The sequence below is a fragment of the Pseudopodoces humilis genome, chromosome 1 (genome assembly GCF_049639895.1).
Source record: "Pseudopodoces humilis isolate 2021_Gansu_Grassland_sample_001 chromosome 1, ASM4963989v1, whole genome shotgun sequence".
Classification (NCBI taxonomy): Eukaryota; Metazoa; Chordata; class Aves; order Passeriformes; family Paridae; genus Pseudopodoces; species Pseudopodoces humilis.
In genome coordinates, this window is record NC_142200.1 from 36,478,440 (window position 1) to 36,492,198 (window position 13,759).

Here is a 13,759-nt window from a genome sequence, read left to right on the forward strand (position 1 = left end):
CCCTTCACCTGCTGGCAGTGGTTTTCCTAGTGCAGCCCAGAAAGCTGCAGAACTTCATTGTTGCCTTGGGAACATTACTGACTTAGCTTGAACTTGAGGTTTGCCAGGACTCCCCAGTCCTTTTCTGAAAGAGAATAGAAGGGATAACATTGTGACTTCCTCAGTGTTGATGCTAGTATCTTTTTTACTTTCTGCTTGACTCAGAACCCTTGCTATCATCATTGAGCTATTTCTTGATAATTTCAGATGATCTTGGAATAAGATTTATAGTTAATATTGTTATACAGCAAAGCCTAACAGTGAGGAAAACAAATGCTGCCACTCTCAGAAATCAAACAACAAAAATCTTAAATCTACATTTTCATTAAAGGCTATTTATTTGACAGCTGTAGGCCTGACACACTATTTCTCAATATGTGAATTGTGACTATTCCAGAAGGCTTGCTGGAATTTTGGGCTTTGACACCTTTTCTAATGGATAAATACTTTTCCAGTGCTGCATTCTTCACTGAAGACAGCATTATTTGTGGTTTCCAATGGATTTATCACCCCCCTCTTTAATTCTTGTTGCTTTACATGTAGCTGATAGACATGCCTTTCCACTCTCTAATGCCAGCTTTATCTGCGAATGAGCAAGACTTCTGATTTCAAATACTTGAATATCAACTTGATGTTGTAATGATAATGAACTCAGTTTGGCATGCCAATGTGTCTTCATCCCTTTATACACCAGGGTGTATACACATGATTCCATGCAGAGTTGGTAAATGGCATTGCTCCTATTTACTAAGAGGAGGTCAAATAGCTGCCTGTTATAGAAGTCATTAAAATTCACATGAATCTTTTAATACAAGACAGTAAGAGCTTGTTCTAAAAGACAATTTGCTAGAATAATATTTTCTTTTTAAAGTGAAAAACGTTAATTTCCTTTCCTTTGAGAATAATTAATAAGAATGTGATCTCTAGTGTGTTGTCTCAAAACTTCCCATCTCAGACATAATTTATAATGTGTTCATAATTATCCTCCAAATGTGATGGTGTCTCATACCTACTCCATCTACATACATACACTAGTCAAGTTCTCCTGAATTTTTTTCATTCTTGACTGATTCAGAAATTCCTGAGAAAGCATCAATTTTTATATATACAAGTTTATATACACACCCATACACATGCATCTGTGGTAGACCTCAGACTGCAAGCATCTGCAAGTTTATCCAATGTCCTGTAGGTTATGGTAGCAGAAATTAATTCAGATTAAAAACACGTTTAATATAATGACAGTTTTCCTAGATGTAAATTCAAGATTAGAGAAAAAAAACCAAACAAATGACATCATTAAAACAGCAAGATTAGGGGAACAGGAAGGTGTAATTTAGGGTGGGAGGAACAGAGACTGCATTTCTGATGCTGCAGAGACTCTCTGCATGATAGTGAGAAGTCTGAGCAGACAAGGAGAAACTGGCACAACATTAGTTCCACAGCAATGAGAGAGGGTGATGTGGTGACTGCATCTGGTGCATTTTGTGAATGGATAATGCTTTTGAAGCTGTTGAGCAGCTCTGGTGGCAACAAAATCATGTTGCTCCTTTCCCAGGATATTGAACAGGGGATGCCAGTGTGAATGAACTAGAACTAAACAGGTGGTGGTGCACTCTCCTCTTTATGGAATTGTGAATTGTATGAAAACAGATTGTAGAATATGAAAGAACATTCAAATCCAGAGTCAGCCGTGCAGTTGTACCTTGCCTTTGAGAAATGGGAAGGGTGATGGAATTCTATGGACTGTATTTCTGTGTTAAAAGATCTCAAGTGAAATTTCTATTTTAATGGACATTTACAATAGTAATCCACATGTCTTTACTCTCAGTTTACTAGAAGCATTTTCAATTTGTAAAGTTAACAAACGAGTTGCTCTGCAGAAGTTCTAACACTTGGTGATTTTATCCTTTCCTATTGTGTAGGTCCAGAGCTGGAATGAGCTGTCAGCAGCCATGCATCATTAGGCTACTACAACTGTTCTTATCATTTTCCTGTTTGAAAAAACCCAAATCAACCCAACAGAAAGATTGTCAACATTAGTTCTTTAGAAATGCAAACACCAGTTTCCTAGATTTGTTGAAATATGAGTGTTTATGCTGTTTCTAAGTGAGTGATATTTTTATTGGTCATTGTTAGTCTCCATGAATTTAGAATTTGTGCTTAGAAGGTGACTGGTTTAATTGTTCAGTTTCAGTTTTTTAAATAAACTGAATTTCATGTTATCACCAAAACTGATGATTGTACTTCTGTATTTAAGGTCTTATGCCCAGTGCCCAACCTTCTGCTGCCACTTCAGAGTTCTTGAGAATGTGCTTACACTTGAGTGCAGGACTGTAGGACAGAGGGCAAAACACCTTTGGCTTGTGAGCCACACACCATAATCGGAGGCCTACTGGAAACAAAACTTTTGGAGCCTTCAGGCAACCAAAATCTCCAGGAATGGATGAAAAAGGGTGCCTTTTGAGGTTGTTTTTGACTATTTCATTGTACTAGCAGGGAGTAGGGTATGCACTGAGATTGCAAGTGAACCCTGTAATATCAGCATAATTTTTTTCCCACTGCTGATGATTCAAATTAGTGACTAGAAAAAGACTTTTGTTGCTTATGTGACATACCTCTGACTTGGGGGCCAGAATGTAGAGACTTGGTAGCCAGAGGCAGGCAAAAGTCATAGACTGGTCCTTGCTGTGGTAGGTATATATGTGTCCAGGCCAGGATAGCAGGTGATCAAACCTAAATGAGACGGAAAACCATTTTGAGTTTTCAGTGTTAGTATCATGTTAGAATTGTTCAGTTCCTTACTGAGCTCTTTTTAGAAATACAGGAATTGTAGAGGAATGGAAAATGGTCAAAATGTTAAGAAGCAAGGAGGAAAGATTACTGTGCTTCCTTTTCAAAGCTAAAAAAGTAATAAAGTAGTCTAGGAAACAGATCCCTGCTTATGCTTCAAATAAGATAGTTCATGGTGACAAGTGCTCCTAAATTTTGTGACCTGTGAGTTTCTATCATCATCACACAGTCTTTCCTATTCATAATTCACTGTTACTGTCAACTTTTCATAAAAAGAGTTTTGAGAGTGTAATTCCCATCAGCTTACCATAAACCATGTATGGTTTGTAGACTGCTACTTGGGAACTGAAAATGTAGCCAGGAGCCCAGAGTCATATAAAAGACCCTCATAACATATTCATTAGCAATCACAACAAACAAGTTAGAGTCTGAACACACATTGAAACTCTGCCACGGTATTTTCACTTCTGGGGAAAATGGTGCAAGTAAGTGGTGTGTCAAAATAGTAGGAAGCTTCAATCATCATTGATAAAGCTACACCCATTTTTAGAAAAAGAGAGTAGAGCATAAGATAAAATATAATGCAATAGGCTCTCAAATACCAAAGGTACTAGAAGGACAGGTACATATACCTGTACAATACAGAGAAGAGAGCCTGCAATATGCTTTCCTTCTTCACCAATGTTACACAAGTTAGGCACTGGAAGTGCACTCTGTTTTACCTGGATGAAATCACACAGATTTAAGCAGAACGTTATTACTCCATTGAAACTGAAGATCCAGGTAGGCCCAGATCCTTACTCTTATTGGAATTTTAATTCTGATTATTTCGTATGGATAAAGACAATGCAATGAAAAATATGCAAACTCTTCCTAAGCAAACAGATGTGTTTTGTAAATAAATAGCAATGAAAACTACCAAGTTATTTGGATTACTGAAAATGGTTTTGCGACTGATACTTGCCACTCAAGAAACAGAGTGTCAGTACTAACTGTTGTTAGCAATGTTTTATGGATAAGAGCAGAGATTATGACAGAGCAGTGCTACCCAACAAAACTTTCTTTAAAAACATTTATGCATCCCTATAGCTCAAGACAAAAAAGATATATTTTAGCTAGCTAGATGTAGCTAAATGCCCGCAGAACTTGTTGATTTCATGAATTGTAACCTTTTCATGGAAGGAATGAAAAGTGTTTCAAGAAAGATAAGTTTGATCAGATACTCAGTTCTCTTTTCTGAGACACTCTGAATCCATGCCTGGCTGTACATTCAGCTGCTGTTTTTAGGAAGGTGTAGGTGTTTTGTCAGTATTATACTGGTTTTGTCACCCATGTCTTTTGTTTTTTAAGAGCTTTTTGATTTATCTTAATGTTAGGGAGGAGAAGGCAAGATTCCTTCCATAAAGAAAAAGATAGGACATTTGTGAGACAATGGGGGTAAGGAATATGGTCAGACAAAAGAAGTGGAAAAGCTCTTCAGAAAGGAGATTGACTAGTTTTAAGCAGCAGAATAAAGGTTTTGATCTTGTGTATTGATCTTGACCTGAAGCTGCTGCAGTGGGACATCTTACTTCCCCCCCATCGAATGGAAAGACATATTATCATGGCCATCCTATTTAATTTCTCCAGTCTCTTTATTTGCACTTTCTCAACACTTTTGGAAGACTTTGAAAAATAATCCTTTTCACTGAAGTTTTCTCATATCTTCTCTTTTAAATATGTTCTCTCTATTGCTATAGGTACATTGGGACCTTTGGTTCTTAAAAATATAACAGCTTTGCTCCTTATCTTTGCTCCTGCTTCTTCTCCTTGTTTCTGAGATGAAATTTATAGTGTTCCATTTGTCCCAGTTTTGTGCAAGAAAATTTTCTTTGTAAAGAATATAGGTGCATAAAATTTCTATACGAAAGAATTAGATATAAATATTCTTAGAAAAATAATGATTTTTCTTTTTTTAAATTCTGAGGTTGATTTCTGAGCTTTGATTAACCTTGTTAATATTTTTTTTTTTCCCCAAACCATGGGAATTATGAAGATTTTGAAGGTATTTACACTTCATGACACTGATCCTGGAAAGTTTTCTTTGGGAATAGTTATTTGATCTGTAGAGGACCAGAAAGTAGGAAAGTTATTGTTAAACAAGAATAAACAAGTGTAAACATGGATAACAACACTACCAATGCATACAGTGTTTTGCCAGACAATACATTAAGTATTTCTGTAACAAACACAGCTGAAATCTTCAGAATGGCTCATAATTAGGCTCCTTTCAAAAAGTAATTCATTAATACAATAGGCATCAAATCCCAGTTCAACTTAATTTCACTGACTTTGACTTTTGGACTAAAAGCATTAAGCTTGAACTAGCTAAAAATGTACAAAATGTGCATTCAATTAAAGAGTAATTAGATACTCAATCACCCTTACATCACACGAGGGATTATCCAAGAAGGGAGGTACTACTCACTGCAGTGTGTAAAACAATTTTCTTAATTAGTTTAGCACTAATTGAGATTGAAGAAGTGTCACTGTGTCACAGCATTAGTTTACCTAAATGGAATCTTAAAAACACAAAGGTTTTAGCCTCTTTTGAACTTTCTCATGTGGATTGTTCAGTCTTACTCACTGATCCAGTGCCGTCTGGCCACAGAAATGGAAACTTTCTGTTCACTTCAGGGCGGGGGCAGTTGGTCCCTGCACCCTTGTATCAGTAGCCCACTGAAAAACATGTCAAGAGTTTTTCCAGAGATGGAGAATAACTTGTTATTATTACTTGGTTGTTTTGTTTTTTCATGTTGCACCTTTATACCAAGCCCCAGGAAGAACTTGGAATCCTCTGTGCTGTGTAAAACCCGCTGCTTACAGCCTGCCTTAGGAGGCAGCTGGTAGCAAGCTCTTCGAGTGGACCATCAAATGGTGCTGCTGCCAGACAACGTGGTTTTTGGGGGCCATTGAGTGATAACCAGGGAGTATGTGGAAATCACAGATTGTCTTGTGGATGGGCACTGACTTTGTAGCAGTGCTGCTGGTCACTGACAACCTCTACACCCCCTTCCCCTGTCAGGACCAGAGCGGGAACTCTCTGGAATGTGTTGACTTCCTGCAGGCACTCGTAGGCCCAGGTGACCATTTGCACACGAGCACTTTCAGATTGTTTGTGTGTACACACTGAGCTATTGTTAGCACTATAATAACCTCGGGGGAAAAAGATAAGGAAATGATTAGTACAACAGAATGAAGCAGTCAGACACTCTCATACCCACTGGTTCTGAACTGAGAGCACTGGGGCAATCTGTGATTCCTAAGGTCATATCAAAGCACATGAATACATGTTTGCATGAAATCAAATATTGATTAATGTTGCTGATGGATAAGAATATTACTGCTATTAGGAGAAATTGGGTGATTGCTTTCTATCCCTTGAGCCTACCTGACTCCCATGAGAGCTAGTACTCAGCATTTCACTTAGTAAGGCCCCTAAAATAGTAAATGGTAAAAAAGTTCTCTGTGACCAGTATATTTTTTTCAAGTTTGCTACCGTGAGCACCAGTTTCAGTTACCAGACTGATTCAGAAAGCCAATTGTAAAACTTTGTTTCAAATTCATAATTTTACCACTGCATTTAACTTTGCATTTTTACTGCCATTTCCTCCATTGCTAGTAAATCTTGCAGCACTGCCTTTACCCTCAAAGAGAAGAATCAGTACCATTATGTCACTGAAGTATATACCCTGAAACTGCTCCCACCTGCTGTCATGAAATCCCAGCTTTTAGTTTTCCCTGTCTCCCTGGCTGGATATAAACAGTCTTTCAGACCCACTGTGGAGGAATTTCAGTAACATAATTGTTCCATTCTCTTTTCAGAGAGGAGGAAGACAATGCTCCCACAGTGCCCGCAGATGAGAAATGGAAACTTTCGAGACTGCTGCTTCAGTTGAACCACAAAGCCTGTATTGTTTGTCTTCATCTAATTCAGCCTTGATAGACAGCTGTGACAGTTGGTCTGTCCACATGGTCCAGTAAAATTCTGGGAATGGGCTGTACATTAAAGGAAGAAAACATATGAAATCTTCCAATTCACACTGTTAACTATTTTAAAATTGTCATTATTGTTGCTTTTATAGCTACTTCGCCATAGCATTCAATAGTCATCTGTGATCCAAATAGTACTGAATTTAAGCTTGGTATGAATGCTAATATGTAGAAATACTCATTATTGTTTTGAATGTTAGATTTACTTTTATTCCATATCATCTCTTGTGCTGTCAGTAACCATATTTTCTGTAGAGGGGAGATGCATTCTACAAAGGTAATAAAAACATTGTTCACAAAGCATATTATAGAAATTCAGAATTAATTTTTTGGCAGAAAGGAGCACTTTGCTAAACATATGCACTTGACATGGTTTATCTGAATAAAGCTGAATGAAATTTGCATTACTAGGAACATTACTGAAAAAAAGGGCAGTTTGGGACGAAGTAAATTTAACCAATATAACAATAAACAGAATTGTCTGGATTATTTTCTACTTGGTGAGCCGTGGAACTTTGTGATATAGTGCTTGATTGAGGCAGAAAATTTTCAGTCTTTGTTCTCTTGTAAATTATGACAGTTCTATTTGTTCTGTGCATTGCTGAGGATGGTGGTCTGGGGACTTACTCTGTATGTCCTGAGCTCTCTGCACAGCATGGGGATTGTCATGCTGGGCCACACATGGCTTATCTGACAGAGAAGATAAGGCAAGGGTAGTCTGGACCAGCTAGTCAATGTCATAGCTTCTAATTTGTGAGAAACAGCAAGATCTGGAAGACAGAGTCACTAATGTGGGAAGCAACAGCTTTGATCACCCTAGCTATTAGTGAGGTTTCCTGTCCTAGCATGAGATCCATTGCAGAGATCTGTGTCAGTGAAAGAGCCCCAGAGGCACAGATGGTAACTTCCAGTCTGGAGCACAATGAAGATGCAAACTGAGGGCTCACAAAGGGGAGGCCACTCCCTTGGAGCTGATTGATCATCAGTCAAAAAGTCATTCCCGAGCAATGGTAAATGCAGAGTCAGAAGGCATCCTTAATCTACTTTGTCAAGGGTTATGAGGAGAGCTACTGCTGAATAATGAGTTACAAGCTCTCTGAGTAATTTATGTGTATATTAGTGGCAGCAGAAACAACGGGACAAACCCAGACAGTGCATGTGAGCTGGGTGAGGGGGACCAGATATTGCTGACCACTCAATGTCTTTGTAAGTGGATGTACCGCAGAAACGTGTGCTTGCTTTGGATATAAACCTTGATAGCATGCATTGCAATAAATGCACAGAAAATGTAAAGCAAGCAGCCCACCATGAGATCACCTGTTCATTTGGGCTTGGGAGAGTAACAATCAGCATGTTGTTCCTTGGGCTTAGAGAAACTTGTATTTCTTAGGGTTATCTCCACCTCCTACCCATATTTAATGAAATATAACCCCGTTATCTATGTAAAATGGGTTCAAGATTCCAGTGCTGGCCAAAACCACACTTCCCACCTGCAGTGTGCAACATGTGCATGTTAGCAGCTTCACTGGCTGCTGCCCCTCTTCCTTCAGCAGTTACTCCCCAGGCAGCTGTAGCCAGAGCCCAACCCCAACACCTGATTACCAGACCCTGGCTTCCCACTGATCCACAACATGACTACAGGACAGGAGAAGTCTCTGCTGCAATGGCCTGGCTGGACTGTCTGTAGTTTTTGACAGGAGCCTGATAATTCTTCTTAGTTGTCAGGTTTGGTACTAAAATCTTAGGAAAATAAAACTCTCTGAGCTGGAAGCCAACTGTTTTCTGCCAGGGCTGGTTTTGTCTCCTTGCACTTGGCAATGAATGAACCCTCCAAAAGTGGAGTGAACCATGTTCCAAACCTGACAATTCTCAGGTTATATGCAGAGCTCATTCAGATCTTCTCCCTTTGCATACAACATATTATTAACTACTGAGTGTTAACTGAAAGGAACTGTAGTAGTAATATGGCAAATATTGACATTATGATGAAATCTGAACTAGATTTACTGTAAATAAACAGGTTCCTTATCTTGGAGCTGGCTGATACTCCTGTGGCTGTGAAATACAGATGCTTTGCAAAGCAAATGATGTAATGTCTCCACCAAAAAGTCCATTATTTCCCTTTCCTGTGCTCCCTTCCTGTGTTTGCTGTTCTTTCAAGCATTGCCTTGTGCAGCGAAATTCTAGTCATATAAATACTACTACTGAGGAATTGAAGTTAGTAAATTAGTCCCAACACTTGTCAGACTTTTTTTTTCCTTTTTTTTTTTTTTTTTGGCTTTGAAAGAAAAATAAAACCCACTGGTAAAAATACTTAAAGCAGTTCTGTGTCTTAAGAGCTGGATCTAATTATAACAACAAATTCATTCACAAAGCACACCCGTTCTAATTACACATTGGTCAACCCACATTCATTGTGTGTTGGGGAAAATTAGTCTTTCTGGTTTTGGTAGGAATCCACAGGGAGGAATTTTCAGGAAGGGCTCTTGGTGTATTATTTCAGTTACACTACACCCATGAGAGGTTTTATTGAGTGTGGCAAGGCTCTGCTACTCCCCAGTTGGAGTTCCACATGCCTGCCTTTGTATTAATATTTTTAAGAAATCATAAAAAACTGATAAGGGGGTTTTGAGGGTAGTGGAAGGCCATAAATTAATAATATCTTCTTCAGGCCTACAGCTACTGAAATTTAGAATCAGTTTGCTCTCTGGAAGTGTTTTTAAAGGTAAATGTTAATGGGCATAATACTTCACATAATTTTTGAGATTTATTAGAAATGTGAATTACAAGTTTCCAAGAGATGTTGAGCAGTTGCACGCTTGTTGGTCACGAAATCAATGACATAATACTTAAAAAGCAACTTTGTGCTTTACCAGGCAAAAGCTGGTTCCACAGGCTTGTGATAAACTGTAGGAAGGTATTAGGAATAGGAAGAAATCCTTTCTTGAGAGAAGGAAGGTGAATTGGGGCAGATGCCTGCTGTCCGTGATCATCCCTCTGCATGTGATGTGTTCTTCATTTTCCTCCATAGTTTTCTGTAGCTCAGAAAAGTTTAGAGCCTTTAAACTCTTAGTTTGACTTCAGACCATAGTACAATGTTCTTTGCATGTTGGGCTGTGATCCTGGGCTCCCACTTAGCCAAATTAGAGGATCTTGTTGGATAGCACCGTGCCTCCCTAAAGCTGCCTTTTCCCAGCTCTCACCCTTCCTTTGTGTGAAAATTAAGTCATAGGTAGGTGGACAAATAATAAATTCTAGCCCTGATCCAGAAATATACCTGGGAGGTCAAAAGGAATAAATTGGTGTAGCTTAAAGGATAGGCTTGATCCCAGACATTACTCTGGCAAGAATGGGGTAGTGGCTGGGTATAGAAACAGATGTGAGGCAGGACATGAGTCTAAGAGGAAATGAGTGGTCCCTGGCCAGCATCCTGGTCTGCATCCTAAAGGTTGACTCATCTGTGTTCCTGACTCTTAGGGGGCAATTGAAGTCTACTGTTGCTGAGGAGATAAAAGTGCCTAACAGCACGGCAACATAAAGAAAAAATATTTTTACTGAGAAAATTCAGCTGAATTTTGCAGAGACTGCAGAAGGAACAAGGAGAGGAGATCCATGCACATGCAGCTTCACAAGAAATCACACCAACCAGCATTTTCCAGACCCAGCCAGGGTGCAGCAGCCATAAGCACAGACTCCCCTTCATTGAGTTTGACTGGTGGGCACAGCACTGGTGCAGTAATGGCCTTGGGCAAACTATTCCTTTCATGGTTGTCACATCCACTCAGGTGAGAATGAAGGGAAGCTTCCTTTTTTGTAGAAATGGGGTGAGTCTCAGGGGGAATGATGGCTGCAGAGAAAAAGGAGAAAACCCTCTAGGGGTTGAGAACTGTGGAAGGAGTGCAGCTTTTCGCTTGCTTTTTCTTTCTTGGCTGGGTTTCACAGTGGCATCATCAGCCATGGAGTTTGCTTTGGGATGTGTTCTTCCTTGGTGCGTCAGTGCTGCCTGCTCAGGTAGCTGGAGAACCACCCACTACCCCTCCTGAGGCTAGACCATGCAGGACATGTTTGGAAGTGTTCATGTGCACATTTTTTATGAAACTGGAGCTGCCATTGTAAGCATACCTGTGCGTGTGTATTTATCTCTTGAGAATGCTGCACATAAAAAAACCCAAAACAACAACCTATTTTAAAAAACAAAAACAATTTAAAATGAATTGTAGAACTTCTAATTAAAGTTAATATATTTCAGTATGAAGACTATATGCCTTGCATAAAATGCTCAGCAGCCCCTTTGGTATTTGTATGATTTAGTTTCTCCCTTTGCTTAATGAATTTGTGTTAAAGTCCTGTTCCTTTTCTTTTTCCCTCATTATTCATTTTACAGCCCCAGGTCTTTTATATTGAATGCTGTTCGAGACTTGCTCTGAAGACATTAATCACTTTCTTGTGAGCCTTTCTCTTCAGGTGTGTTAAAGAACTTTACAATCCCTTTGCATATGCCTTCTCCCCTCTGTCATGTGAGGATTCCTCTCTGATCACAGATTGTCTGTATGATGCCAGCTCTAAGAAAAGGACACAACAATCAGCCATGTCAGAGAGAGATTCTTCATGTAGACCTGCAATGCATGTTGTCCTTGTCCAGGAGAACTTGTTATACCTTAACTTAGCCTTATTTGCAAATTAAAAACCCAGTATTGACTCAGTAGTCAAATCACCTCTTAAGTCTTCTCCCTGATTTGCTGGGATAATTACTTCTAATGCAAGGTTTGCTTTTCAGTGCTGGGTAATTTTTTTTGTAATTCTTCCATTCAGTATCTTCAAATGCTTCTCACCAGTGTCTTCCCATGCTGTTTACAGAGACAGTGGCAGCTTTTTTGCTGCTTCTTGGCCTTCCCCAGAGTCTGACCTCATCTTGATCCAAAGAGGCCTTCCCCTCCCCAAATATCAGAGAAACAGCTGAAGATGGGTAAAAGAAGGGAAATGGTAGATAAACTTGGGAAGAACTTGCCCTATAAAGTACACGATGAGCTGTTTAAGCCTTGAATAACAAAGAAAAAGAAAGCATAAAAATAACAAAGAAAAACAGCATAAAAAACTTCCTTAACTGTTCTTTTCACTAGCAGGGATGTGGTTGGAAATAGTCCTTTTCCATTTCCATCTCAACTTGCTTGTGTTGGAAGTGATCCATTCTGGGTTGTGTAACACCCAGCTGACTAGCCCACAGCCTACTCCCAAATCAGTGATCAGAAACCATATCCAGCCAGCCTTATTCCCTGAGACTGCTTCTCTCCTGCACCTTTCCCACCAGTGACAGGGAATTGGATGCCTGTCCTTGGAAAACAAACTTTATCCAAAACCTTGGGTGTTCACTGCATTGCCTGTGCTGGGTTACCTTCCCATCCCCACCACATCTCCTGAGATGGAAGACAGTAAAGAAATAAAGTCAAAACACAAACTCCATTCTTTTCTAAAGAAAAGCACTTGAGAAGGCCGGGGCTTCAAGCACATAAGTAACTCCAGTGCTTATTATTAAAGGTGATGTTTGTGTTTAAGATGAAGACAAAAAAAACATGATCTTACATAGACATTAACTCTTTTCCTCCCTTAGGCTTTGGTATAAATATACACTACAAACAGTGCTTTCTGAAGTGCCTTCCATGTAAACACCTGGCAGTGGTGAGCATGAAACAGATGAAAGCTGTGATAAGTCAGTGAACACATACAGCTGAATATGATGCACCATGTCAGCAATGTTTTAAATAGCAGGTATAAAGCAGTTCTAGAAAATGTGTGTTTAGCCTCATGTTGTGAAGATAACAGAGTTTTTCTTTTTGGTGCACTATAGGTCTGAAGTGAGTTTCATTATCTTGGATTATAAACTGACAATGGCTTGGTCTCTTTAGTTGGGTAATCATATGTATGACCAAGCAAAAAGAAAAAAAATGCAAATCAAAGGTAGCTGAAAGATTTATTCATGGCTTAGAAACATGCAGTAGTTCATATAGATAAGGAGATGTTTACTCAAGAGAAAAATAAAAAACAAACAGAGAAGAGTCTGAGAGCTGTGTGCTCTTGGCAGGGAAGCCACTAATGATTACCAAGTGCATGAGTCTCAGTGTGAAATTATAGGCTGTGATTAAGTGAATGTGCTGCAGCATTTTGAATCTTCTTGATTTTACATTTTGACCACCCCAGTTCCACACAATTTAAAATGGAATTCTAGAAACACATGAGGCCAGAGCATCTCAAAGTACCTGTGACTAGGGCTGCAATGAATGAAAAAAAATTCTTGCAGAGCCAAAGAATCTGTTTTCAGCAGACCCAAGGTATCAGGCCTTCAGATGATGATATGATGGGGCACAATTTTTACAGGTGTCCTGTAAAGATATGTTAATTGCATTATATTATCCAGCCACTAGATGTCTGCATACTATAGAGCTTCAGGCAGGGTTTGTTCCCCAGCATAAAAGGCAAACAAAGAAAATGTGTATCTGCAGATGTCTCTCTCTGTATCATAATTTGGCATCTATTTTTTTCTGACCTATGCCCCTTGTCCAAGGAGGGATCTGTGGGCAAAGAGATACTTGGCAAAAAAAAATATGTGTATGGAAATGACTGGTTTCTGTTAAAACTTGAAAGTAAACAACAGATTAGGCCATATGTCAAGATCACATCTATTCAGATAAAATTCACAAATGCCAGAAATTAAATACAGCAGGGCCACCAGTGACTTTAGGAGCACCGTAAGTCCCAGGGCTGGTTTGACTCCAGTTCTTCAGGAAATCCCACTGTGTTTCGTTGCTTATTATTTGCAAAATGGAGCATCATCTGTTTGATTTCAGTGGAATCAGAGCTCTAAGGTGAGCTGTGAGCACTGTGAGCCCACAGATATCCC

The 13,759-nt window shown here is 39.2% G+C and overlaps 1 protein-coding gene across 3 annotated transcripts in view; it reads left to right on the plus strand.

Moving 5' to 3' along the window:
* The window catches only part of CA8 (carbonic anhydrase 8 (inactive)), a 49,553-nt gene extending 40,467 nt beyond the window's left edge, over positions 1-9,086 (plus strand). Inside the window, exon 7 of one of the 3 annotated variants that reach the window (XM_014258328.2) lies at positions 6,697-9,086. The gene's annotated coding sequence lies outside the window, so the exon portion shown is untranslated. The remainder of the gene's footprint in view (positions 1-6,696) is intronic. The other 2 variants (XM_014258323.2, XM_005517132.3) reach the window with 2 other exon arrangements.
* Positions 9,087-13,759: the final 4,673 nt, after the last annotated feature.